Source organism: Hippopotamus amphibius, chromosome 15, assembly GCF_030028045.1.
Source record: "Hippopotamus amphibius kiboko isolate mHipAmp2 chromosome 15, mHipAmp2.hap2, whole genome shotgun sequence".
Taxonomy (NCBI): domain Eukaryota; kingdom Metazoa; phylum Chordata; class Mammalia; order Artiodactyla; family Hippopotamidae; genus Hippopotamus; species Hippopotamus amphibius.
The window spans coordinates 56,106,321-56,119,465 of NC_080200.1; positions in this window are offsets into that span (position 1 = coordinate 56,106,321).

Sequence of the window (13,145 nt, forward strand, 5' to 3'; positions counted from 1 at the left end):
GCCAGTAACCGCTAAACGTAAAACAGAATTCTCATCTCTGGCATTTTAGATCTGATAAATGGTGTAAGGTTTTCCCACACCATCAGAGCTGACTCGTGTCCAATAGTATTGTTGTACAAGTCGCCACAAGAATGCAAAACCTTTGAATTGGCATCCGTGTCGATAAAGTGAAACTGCATTGTGAGGTTACGCTATTGTGGACCACGTTTACTTCAGCAAATAGGAATCTGTATTCTGTATTGTTCCCTGAGTGTCAACAAAATATATAATGAGAATTTTTAGAATTTTGTTGCATCATTTAAATCAGCTAAGTTATTTAGACCCATCCATGAATGTGAAAGCTCCTTGAGGGCAAAAACCATTTTTGCTCTGCATTTATCTTTGTACCCTTCCTGGGCTTTAGTCATAGACACTAACTAAAAATGAGCATGCGTGCATGTGCGTTGCACACACACACACACACACACTCACTTATACACAACCAGACACTCCAGATCCAGAGTCGCTTTGCTATCCTGCCTTAGCTTGGGCAACATGCCTAGGAAATTACAATTACTGGGAAAAACTACTGCTTAATTTTCAGATCCTTCAGATATGCCACATATTCAATTCTGAGCTTGGATGGAAGTGGAGTAAGCTCTGTGTTCTCCTATGTGTCTCAATGAGAAATTTGTCATCCCACTTCACCTAAAGGTTTTCAAATTTAGAGAAATCAAGCCAACAAAAAGCAGTGGCTCACTACATTTGCAGTCTATCCCAGTTAAACTGTCCTAGGGATTCAGTCGACCCTTGAAAAGGGGACAGGTTAGGGGTGCTCACCATCCGTGAAGTCCAATAGCCGAGGATAGTCGCCGGCCCTCTGAACTCGGTTCCTCCTTATAAGGGGTTCCTCCGTATCCGGGGTTCTGCATCCAAGGATTCAACCAACCGTGGATTCTGATTATGTGGTACTGCAGTATTTAGTACTGGAAAAACTCCACATACAAGAGGACCCATACAGTTCAAACCTGTGTTGTTCAAGGGTCAACTGTATTTTGGAGGTAGAATGGATGGATGAGGGCTGGATTGGAGGAGGCAAATAAAAGAGAGAGAGCGCGAACAGAGGACACCATCTTTTCTATTTTGAGAAACTGCGTGGATGGCAGTGCCATTTACCAGGACAGGGGAAGCTGGAAGAGTTCCTTCCCAGGTGGTTGTTCACAAGAAGCTGCCTCCCCTCTCCTATGAGGTCTGCCACGAGTGTTAGGGTCGACTCTTCAATTGATGCCATTGACGTTATGCTTCATTACGGCTGTTATTTTGCTCCAGTATTTTTGAAAGGCTTCCAACAGTCCTGATCAAGCTAAAAACCACAGCGTGTTACACGGAGAACGGAGATAAGTCTTAACAGCTCAGACGGTCTCCTGCAGAGCTGTTTACTCGCTCTCACTGCTGCTGGATAGTGTGGACGATCTGCCATGCTAGAGTCCGCCGTTTCTTCAAAACCATAAGCCTCAATTCTAACAGGTTTGCATTTGAGATGAGAAACTACTTTTTCTATATAAGTGCAAACTTAAGCTGAGTGTCACGAGAACTTAGCTTTCTTTCTTTCTTTTTATTTATTTATTTATTTTATTGGCTGTGTTGGGTCTTTGTTGCTGTGCGCGGGCTTTCTTTTTTGTTGCGGTGAGTGGGGGCTACTCTTCGTTGTGGTGCGCAGGCTCCTCATTGCTGTGGCTTCTCTTGCTGGGGAGCACGGGCTCTAGGTGCATGGGCTTCAGTAGTTTCAGCACATGGGCTCAATAGTTGTGGCTCACAGGCTCTAAAGCGCAGGCTCAATAGTTGTGGCTCACAGGCTTAGTTGCTCCTCAGCATGTGGGATCTTCTTGGAGCAGGGATCGAACCTGGGTCCCCTCCATTGGCAGGCGGCTTCTCAACCACTGCACCACCTAGGAAGCCGGAGAACTTCTTAGCTTTCATGTGAAGTTGCAGAGTTGGCTGACTGATGAGCTAAGTGTTCAGGATGAAGCAGCATCCCAATTTTCTATTTTTTTTTTTCTCTTTCTTTTTTGGAAACTTTACTGAGATATAATTGACATACAATAAACTGCATATATTTAAATTGTACAATTTGATATTTTTTTCTTATCAGTAATGTATATATGGCAATCCTAATCTCCCAATTTATCCCACCCCATCCCCAGCATCCTGATTTTCAGTAGAACTTACCACGTTCAAATCGCTGCAGGCAGTTCTACCTGATGCCACGTTCTGCCCGCAAGTTTCTCTGGTTATGGAGATGCCAACATATTAAAACATTTATCTATCACCAACTTGAGAAGCTCATTTTTCAAATTCCACATCTTCACAGAACAAGAAAAAAAGTCTGCCTTTCCCCATTTGAGTCATTTATGTTTCTTAGAACATTCCTTTTCTTTCTGCAGCCAAAGCAAATTCTAGTTCCAAAGGAAAGCCTGGCCTCTCAGGGTGGTCCGTACCCTTGCTTAATCATCCGGGAACATCACATCCTTCTCTTGGACCTGCTTTGGGTCTCAGTGAACACCTACATCATGTGTCCACTGGAAATCTGTGCTCACAGGGTATCATGAAATGTACCTGCATACAGGACAGCAAGGAACATCTGTGGACACACATGTTACACACATGCCTTCTGCTCCACTGTTCCTGCAGACTTCACTTGATGAAACACAAGTTCAAAGACAAAATTATTTAAGAATTTCAAGGTGACAACTGCAGAGCACGAAACCAAACTTAGGCCCTTCTGTGCATGGGGTCCCATGTGACCACAGAAGTCATGCTCCTGTAAAGCTGGTCCTGGCGACAATACAGATATGTAGATAGGGGAATATATAAAAGATTCATTCCTTCGGGAATTCTCTGGTGGTCCAGTGGTTAGAACTCCTCGCTTCCACAGAAGGGGGCGTGGGTTCAATCTCTGGTCCGGGAACTAAAATCCCACATGCCACGAGGTGCAGCCAAAAAAAAAAAAAGATTCACTCCAGAAATGTAATGGTATTGAGAAGACAATTGTCCATTGCTTCCTCCTGCCCAAAATTCTCATTAGTCTACCAAAACAGCATCCAGTTTCCAGAATATGATACTGAGATGGGAATGGAAAGAAATGATGTATGATCCAAAGACCCAGTTCTAGTTCTCTGTTGCAACATCACATGCTACCTTAATGAGTGGCTGGAATTGGTCCCTGAGTCACGACGTGGACGAGGACCATTTATCAAAAAGAAACTCCCTCCTTGACCTGTTATGTGATCCGGAAATAAAATCCTATTGTGTCTGAGTCATTATTCGATAGGCTTGGCTGAGCCATTCTTCAGTCTCTGATGGCACTGGCTAGCATCACTGGGTGGGATTCAGCTGCAGCAGAATTGGACCAGGGTGTCCAGGACGGCTTCACTCAGACATCTGGGTCTTTCCACATGGTGGCTCCAGCGGGGCAGCGGGACTTCCTCCATGGTGGTAGCTCAGGGCTCCAAGAGCAAGTGTTCCAAGAGCCAGGACGCAGAAGCTGCCAGTTTCTTAAGGCCTGGGCTCAAAAACTGGCACAAACCACAGTTTTGCTATTAGACTGGTGAGAGCAATCACAGAGCATGCCCAGCCTCCAGGAGAGGTGACAGGGACCCACCTCTTGATGGCAGGAAAATCTGCAGTCTCCCTGCCGTCTGCCACATGCCCCTTACCAATGATCATCTCCACACGCACAGTGAAAAACCATTACTTTGATTGCAGTTAACACATCACTGAGATTTTTCCAAACCTTTTTTTCCAGGCAAGGGTTCACGAATTAAGGAACTCAAAATATCTTTCCATCAGCCCCTGCCTTGTCCCCTTCGGTCAGCTTCTAAGTGTCTCATTATATACCATGTATATATTTATTTTATAATTGTATTTGTACATGCATTCACAACCCCTCAACACTTATAGTATTCTTAAAGCACCTTACCTCTACATCTTTTGCAACTTCTCTCACAATGAAACATGTTCTTTTGCAAGAGCAAGAAGTGAATAAATTTGACTTCTGAGTAAGTGTTGCTTCCCCCACAAAAAAAGATGAGGAGTCAATTTTTAAATTAAACCTCCTATATACCTGAAATTTTGTAAGATAATTCTAGAGAGCCATCTATAACTATGCCATATAAAAGAGAAAATTGTAAGGGGAAAAACTGTGCTTCCCCCATGAAGCCTGCGTATGTTCCATGCCCAGTGGACCCACCTCTGTCTCTCTCTCTGTGTCCAGGGCCTCCCCCAGGGCTACAGATTTGCCTTCATTGCACACCATGGTCACCTTGGGAGATTTTTCTGCTCAGGACTCATTGTGCTTCCCAATCTGATATAGTTCATCAATTCTGGAAATTTCCTTGCTGTTTCTCGAATATTAACTCTTCCCTATCCTCTTCTGTCCCTTCTGGAAATTCTATTGCAGGTATCCTAGACCTTCCTACTCTGCATTCCATGTCTCTTTATCACCCACTTGTCTTTCTGTCTTACATTCTTGAGCAGGAGTCCCCAACCGATACCGGTCGGTGGCCAGTTAGGAACCAGGCAGCACAGCAGGAGGTGAGCGGTGGGTGAGCGGGTGAAACTACTTCATCTGCCACTCCCCATCACTCCCCATCGCTTGCATTACCACCTGAACCATCCCCGCCCACCCCACCCCACCCCCCCGTGGAAAAATTGTCTTTCACGAAACCCGTCCCTGGTGCCAAAAAGGTTGGAGACTGCTGTTCTAGAGTCATGCCACAAAAGAAGTTTTCTGCTCATGTGTTCTCTCCATAAGCCCTGCTTAAGTAGCTCTTTGATCTGTCATTTAAGATTTTTAAAGACTTTTTTGAATATCTAGAAGTTTTATTTTGTTCTTTTTCAAACATTCCTGATCTTCTTGATAGAATTTTGCTTGGTTTTTTCATGTTTCCTATTTATTTGCTTTTTTTGGTCTTTTATTGGGCTAAATGTACTCCACAGATCTCTAGCCAATGATTTTATTGTCTTGAGCTCTTGGTCGTTTAATGCTGCTGTTGTTTTTACCTGGCAACATTTGTTCACGTGGAGTGCTTCCCGGTGGGATGTGGATTTGGGATGGTGAGCTCATTTTCAGCGGGGATTTGCCTGTGGGAAGCCAGCACTGCCTGGGCTGGGGGTGTTTCCTGTCTCCAGAGTCACAGAAGCATTTGCTTCTCTCAAAGCTTTAGGGGTATGGACAGCCTGAGACCACTTCTCATGTTAATTTCCTGACTTTGGGAGTCCCTTGACCATGCAGGTAGTATAAATTCAGTTCCAAATCCACATAACAGTAGGGCTCTGCTAGTAATTTCTCAGGAGACTTTTACTGTGGTAAGCTTCAGCATTCTAACCATTTTAAAGTGTACAGTTTAGTGCATTCTCAGTGTCATGCAGCCATCACTGCCATCTGGTTCTAGAACACTTTCGTCACCCTAAAAGGAAACCCCGTACCCATCAGGAAGTCCCACCCCACCCCCCACTCCTCCCAGTCGCTGGCAACCACTGAACTGCTTTCTAGGAGACTGAGCCCAGCCCAAGACAGACAAAAATCCCTTGTCATCACCTTTGGCCATGGGAGGAAATATTTCCAGGTTCTCAGATTTTTGTATGGGTCTTATTTCTATCTCCCCTCTTTTGCTGGCCCAGGGTCTCATCTCTGTCCAGGTTGCTGCTGTAAATCCTTTGGACAAAAAAATCATTCTTATTATAAATACTGAGTTTGGGGTTCTGAGCAGATATCTGTGAATGACCCAGACCCCAAATCCCTATCCTCATGGGACTTACTTTTTAGAAGAAGAGGGGCAGAAAACAATTAGCAAATGATAAAGCTGGTGAAAGGTCAGGGTGGGTAAGGGAGGGACAGTGGAAGGTGAGGTAGAGAGGCGGGGGTGGGAGGAAACGCATGGATTAGAGAGTTTTGTGGGCTTTTGTAAGAATCTGGGCTTTTCTTCTGAGAAAATGAAAAGAGGGATCTGCCTTCCAATGGAGGGCACGCAGGTTCAATCCCTGGTCAGAGAACTAAGATCCTACTTGCCACGGGGCAACTAAGCCCCCGCACTGCAACTACTGAGCTCATACGCCTCAACTAGAGAGCCTGCATGCTGCAAGCTATGGAGCCCACATGCTCTGGAACCCTTGAGCCACAACTGGAGAGGGAAAACCCACACGCCACAACTGGAGAGAAGCCTGAGCGCCTCAACCAAGAGATTGCACACCATCACGAAAGATCCCGTGTGCCGCAACCAAGACCCGACCCAGTCCCCCAAAATAGATAAAATAAATTAAATAAATAAATAAATAAATATATAAAAAGAAAAGACTCTGGAAAATTTTTTTGAAGAGTCCCATGATATGACATATCTTAAGAGGATCGTTTCTGCTGGTAACTTGAGATGAGCAGCCTGTAAGGATGGACATCGAGAGATCTTTCAGAACACAACTGCAATAATCCCAGGAGAAATCATGGAGAAATGATGGTGGATTGGACCAAGGGAACAAGAGCAGTAGAGTGGTAAGTTAGTGGATGGATTTCCAATTTCTATTGGAAACTGAGCCTGCAGGGTCTACCAGCAGACTGTTTGTATCATGGGCAAGAGTCACAAGGGTGGTATAGTATGCAAAGTAATGGTCCACCAAACATACCTGCCTCCTAATCCCTGGACCTGTGTGTGAGTAAGGTACATCCTTGAGCCTATCTTATACCCGTAATTTGTACCTCCCCCTCCCTCACACCTGTATTGCCTGTCCCTACTGGTAACCACTGTTTTGTTCTCTATATCTGTGAGTCCTCTACTTTTATGCTATATTCACTAGTTTGTCATATTTTTTCTATTCCACATATAAATGATAGCATACAGTATTTGTCTTTATTTGTCTCACTTATTTCACTTAGCATAATGCCCTCCAAGTCCATCCATGTGCTGTAAATGGCAAAATTTCATTATTTTTTATGGGTGAGTAATATTCCATGTTGTGTGTGTGTGTGTGTGTGTGTGTGTGTATCACATCTTCTTTATCCATTCATCTGTCAATGGACAAATTTGTGTTGTTTTAAGCAGAAATAGGAAACTAATACAGATGATGCCAAAGTTGCATCCTGAACAAGAAGTTTGGAGCTGCCATTTGGTGACGTGGGGAAGACAGTGGGCGGAGCAAGTTTGGGGGCAAGAATCGTGAGTCTCATTTTGAATATGTCCTATTGTTAGAGAAAACCCGACACATGTGCACCCGGAGACGTGTGTGTGTGCGCGCGTGCATTCGTAACTGCGTAAAGTGAAAAACTTGACGCCCCCCAAATGTCCACTGACTGGAAAATGAACAGACCAATGGTAATATAGTCACACTGTGGAACGTTACACAGCCATGGAGGGGAATAGCTCCGTCTTAAACAGCATGGGTGAACTTTAGTCATGTGTTTAAAAGAATAATATTCTTTTGTATGCGTCAAGCACCAAATAATTTTTTTTAATATCCCCAACTTGATTATTAGACTGCTCCACTGTTCCTCTGTCACCTGCACCCTGTCACCAAGCGCAGTTGCAGAATTAGCTCCTGGGTGCACCCGTCTGGTTTGCAGTTCCTTCCATGATTTTGGCCCCAGAGGATTTTAATTACTGTCTAAAGTTCTCAGTTACACATGTGAAAGCATGTTGTAACATTTTATCTGGCATTTCTAGGTATCTAACATGGAGGCTTTTCTAACTAGCTATCCCTCTGAAGATCTTATCAAAAATTCCCAGGCCTAACACCTTGATGGATAAATCAGAATTTCTGGATCAGTGCTCAAATCATCTCTATGTTTTTAAACCTGTATGGGTGAGTATAAAGAGAAAAAAAAAAGCAAGCTTAATAAGTCACTGATTGACTAGCTGGGGGAGGGAGGAGGCTGTCCTAGCTCAAACCTAAGTTATATCTAATCCTGGGGTTGAGACGTACATGAGCACATCTGGGGAAGACCCACCCGGTGTCTGTTTGCAGGAGGAGCTAAAGGGCTCCAGAGAGCTAATACATCCCAAAGTAAGAAAGAACCAGGTACAGGACTGATTCCAAGTAGTGTTTGGTGTCTGTGACTCAGAGCTACGAGGGAGGACAAGAATAAGACATACCAAGTCCAAATCGTCTGTGATCTTGGCTTTCACTTACCTCTCTAAGTCTCAGCTTTCTCACTTGGAAATGGAGATGCTAGGAGTACTATCTCTTGGGGCTTCTGTACATACTACATGAAGCCGTGTTCATAGAGTTATTCTCATAGCACCAGAGCACAGTATATGCTAAGTAAGCATTAACTTTGTAAATCAAAATGGAAATCACTCTTTCACTAAAAGCTCCAGTTCTCTGATTGCTGTTGGAGCAGAATACAAAAGGAGAAAGAGACAGAAAAGGGGATGGAGGGAGTCACAAATGGCTGAGCCCACCAGCTCTGGCACTTCTGGGAGCCGGGGACAGGAGTGCAGACACCCAGGTGATGTCTAGCAGGAAGGGCTTGGGTTTCTAGCAGAGGCCTCATTGCGGAAGCAAGGACAGCAACATTCAAGTTGCACAAAGAAATCCTCCAACAGATGTGCTTTCAATCTCAGTGTGAGTACCATGCAGACAAGCATAAGGATGAGTCTTGATCCTAAAATAAACAGTACGTCAAACTACTGCAGAGGAGATGAGCTCTCTCTGAAGCTCTTGTGTTCTCCTAAATCCAGTGGTGTACTGGTAAACCAGCTCTCACAAACTGCAAAAATAAAAGTCCTCACTTACAGTGTTTGCCACTTTCCATGGTGTAAATTCTCCTACCATGGCTGAGACCTGCATAGATATCACTGAACACTGCCATGGGGAGAGACCTGCTCATCTGGGGAGAGACCTGCTCATCTGGCTGTCATGCTCTCCAGCACACTCCTGCCTCATCCTTTGAATGACAGGGCCTCTCAAAGCCAGCTGCAGTGACAGACACCTTGTAGCATTTTTTAAAATTTACTTATTTATTTTATTTTTGGCTGCGTTGGGTCTTCACTGCTGTGCGCTGGCTTTCTCTAGTTGCAGTTAGCGGGGGCTATTCCTTGTCACAGTGCGCTGGCTTCTCATTCTGGTGGCTTCTCTTCTAGAGCACAGGCTCTAGGCATGCGGGCTAGATAGTTGTGGCCTGCGGGCTGTAGAGAGCAGACTCAGTAGTTGTGGTGCACGGGCTTAGTTGCTCTTTGGCATGTGGGATCTTCCCAGCCAGCTCGAACCTGTGTTCCCTGCATTGGCAGGCAGATTCTTAACCACTGCACCACCAGGGAAGCCCGACACCTTGTAGCATTTAAGTGATTATGCTGTCGCTGGAGAAGGAACATTGCTACACACGACGTAGCTCATCTTTACCCTGAGACTGTCTGTACATAATGTATTCTCCCAGCATAACGCGGACATTTACTGCCCCAGAGGGAAATATTGCAAATAGTCCATACATCAGCCTGTCTGCAGACTATCTGATGGTACTTTGTCCCACTCCTCTATTATAGCCCTCGTGTCTTTGTGGGAAAGAGAACATTTTAAGGTGCTATTGGGAAAACGGTTCACGATGCTATCAAGTGGAAGAGTTATTGTGATGTGGGTTCCAGCTGTGGGCGTTATACCTGAAACTCGAAATATATAGAAGAAAAGTCCGTCGCAGGGCTTTTTATCAAGTTTTACATAGAATAAAGACTCGTTAGAATGATATTGACTGAAAACACTGAAATTATGAAAAATATCCATCAGCATGCATCAGAATCCCCCTGTGTGGCTATTAAAATACAGATTTCTGGACCCAAACCCTTGAGTTTCTGATTCAGTGGCTCTGGGACCCCAGAATGTGCATTTCAAACAAGTTCCCAGGTGATGCCGATACTGCATTTCTGGGGATGACACTTAGACATTCGTGACAGCTTAGAATTAGGACTTCTCCAGAACTAGTCATTGATAGCCAGTATTTTAAAATTAATCATGTACCATCCATTAAAACGGAACAGAAATTCCCTGTTACATAATAAAAACTTTCAAATCTATGCTTGGCTTAAATGAGACTTCCAGAAGACTGATAACATTAGCATGAAGTTTTAAATGAAATTTCTTTTAGGGGCTTCAAGGTGATGCTTGGTTCTTTTTCTCCCCCAACAGCGATTATTCTATCTCCAGCCTCAGCAAACAGAAGCGTCACGGGCAAAGCAGAAGAACATCACCTCCACGAAGGTGCTGTCTCCTTTCAGCCTCTCCCCTGCGCCCAGAACACAATAGATGTGCAAGAAATCCCTGTGGACCTGTGACATTGTAGAAGGGAGGGAGGGACACACAGTTCCAGTAGATGAATCTTCAAAGCTGTCATTCGGAGTCAGATCTGGGCCCTCACATTTCTGTATTTTTTAGCCACACTCTGAAATTCCCAACTTCCCTTTTCTTCGGATGAGGTTGCTCTATGTACAAAAGTGGTTGGTTCGAGAGCTTATGCCCAGGAGAGACTAAAACAAAACCCCCCAAATGCTAATTTTAACAGCTGGTGTAAGCAGGATGTGGAGGTCATTGTTTTAAAATCACTTCCCCCCCGGCAGAGAAAAATAATCTTGATTGAAGTGTGTTGTTTTGTTTTGGTTTTTCTGTCTCGCAATACTCTGCCCTCCTTTTCTAATTGGCCTGGAAACTGTTATTTCATCCTTAGTATTTTTTTTGGGGGGGGGTTACTATTTTTGGTAAATAACCATGAATTGAATTAAGATCTACCACTTGCTTTTTAATTTTACCCATATTAGGCGTGATAGTCAAACGGGATTTCCCTGTCAGGTTTCAAGATTGTTTTGCAAACACTACCCAACTGTCCCCTCACTTCGATTTCCCTGTCCGACCTCAGCAGGGATCCCTCAGGGAGTTGGAGCAGGCCCGTGCACGCGCCCACGGCTCTGCCTGTAAAAGTTACAGACCATGTTCATTCCTGCCTTTCTCCTACAAGCTACCCAGGTGGCACAGGTTTGGGTTCTCAGTGTGGTTGTATTGTTTTTAATTGATATTTTTCTCCTGCTAGTCTGACAGCTTTTACACTCAGTGATCAACAGGCATTTGAGAAGTGAGATGTGCTCAGCGGTCTGAGAGCGATAAACCCATTTGAGGGGACTTAGCCCAGCAGCCCCAACCCTGGCCCATCACTGGCTGACAGGCCTCAGGATGCGTGGTCCCTCGGGGGCTGCACAGAGCGGGAGGAGACTTAGGTCCTCATTTTATCCTCTGTTTAATGAGAGGCAGGTCCTCTTTGTAAAAAAAAAAAAAAAAATTTTTAAATAAAGGTTTTTTCTAGAACTTGGGATTTTATATAATAGCTAATATTGCTGAAACTGCTATTTATCTTCCCTGATCTGTCAGCCAATGCGCTGAGCACCTGGCAGTAGCCCTGGGAGGTAAGTATTCTCATTGTGTCACTTTGCATAGAGGAAACTACAGCATAGAGAAGCTGGGTAACTTGCTGTAGACGGCAAAGTGGTGGCCAGTTCTATTTGTCTTGAAATAACCATAGCTAACGCTTATCGTCTTGGTCAGCGAGGGCTGCTCTGACAAAATACCACAGACATTTATTTCTCACTTCTGGAGACCGGGAAGCCCAAGATCAAGGTGCAGCTGATTCAGTGTCTGACGAAGTCCCTCCTCCTGCTTTGCAGACTGCCAGCTTCCCACCGTGTCCTTGCGTGGCAGAGAGGAAAAACAAACCCGACATCTCTGGTCTTTCTTCCTCTTCTTATAAGGACACTAAGCCCGCCACGGGGACCTCACTCTCATGAGCTCATCTAAACGTAATTACCTCCCAAAGGCCGCATCTTCTAACTCCACCACATTGGCGATTAGGGCCTCAATATATGAATTGGGGGGACATATTGAGGCCATAACATTTACTGAATTTTTTATGTTAATCTCTCTGGGTACATTACTTCTTATGATCCTCACAACAGTCCTAAGAGAAGAATACTACTGTCGTCTCCATAGTACAGATGATGAGATGAAGCACAGAGAGGTTAAGCAACCTGCTCCAGGTCACACAGCTGGGTGAGTGCAGAGCTGGGACACAGGCCCAGGCAGCCAGCCCAGCGCCCACACCTAACCGCTGGGCACAGTGCTCTCATTTTATATATATATTTAGAACTGCTTCTCTTGTGATACCAGCACAACTCCTCCCTGGAACTCCAGGGTCGGGGGAAAATTTGTGTCACTGACAAGAAAGACGCAGTGACTGGGAGGTGGGAAGGTGGGTTCTAGTTCTAGAACTTTCTATATTTCCCCAAGTGACTTGGGTCCTACTTTCTGTATAAAATGAGGGAGTTATGAATATCGCTAAGCAGCTCTCAATTTTAACAGGTGTTTCTCTGCTAATGTCCTTGCAGCCGGCAGCCTCTCTCAGGCCCTGACAGCATCACTCACCAGTGCCCTCAGCCTGGTAAGGATCCGGCTGAAATCTCAGGACTGGACAGGTGCTGAGTGGTCTCTTGATAACTCTCAGGAGCCTCCCCCAGTGTCAACACCTGGATCCAGACCCCCTCATAGAAACACACTGCCACAGTTCCTTCCATCCTCCCCGCCCCCTCTCCCCCCCCCCCCCCCCAAGAAGGGCCCTGGTTGAGGCTCTGCTGTCCCTGTCTTAAATTCATAGCAATTTTTGAAAAAGGGGCCCTGAGTTTTTGTCTTGCCCTGGCCCCTCCGAACTCAGGAGCTGGTTCAAGCCCCCCTTATAATGGCGCTTGTCCTCCAAGTCCACAGGTTCAGTTCTCTCTGAATGGTGATCACTCGTAACACCCTTCTTTACAAAGAAAGTAGAACTCAGAAAAGCTATGGCGGTGTGTCCAAGTCACATAGGAAGATGGAGAAAGTACTAGAACAAAAACCCAGGCTTCCAGCTCCCAGTCCACTTGTGTCTTTCTTGTCCTTGACACGAATCGTCCCCCTGACGCTGGAGTTCTGGGGAGGAGTCGTGTTGGTATCAGTAGGAGAAGCAGTCCTTAATATGAGGGCACTGTGGCCCAGTAGTTAGGTGTGGGCTCTGGGGCTGGCTGCCTGGGTCTGTGTCCCAGCTCTGCACTCACCCAGCTGTGTGACCTGGAGCAGGTTGCTTAACCTCTCTGTGCTTCTATCTCATCTACTGTACA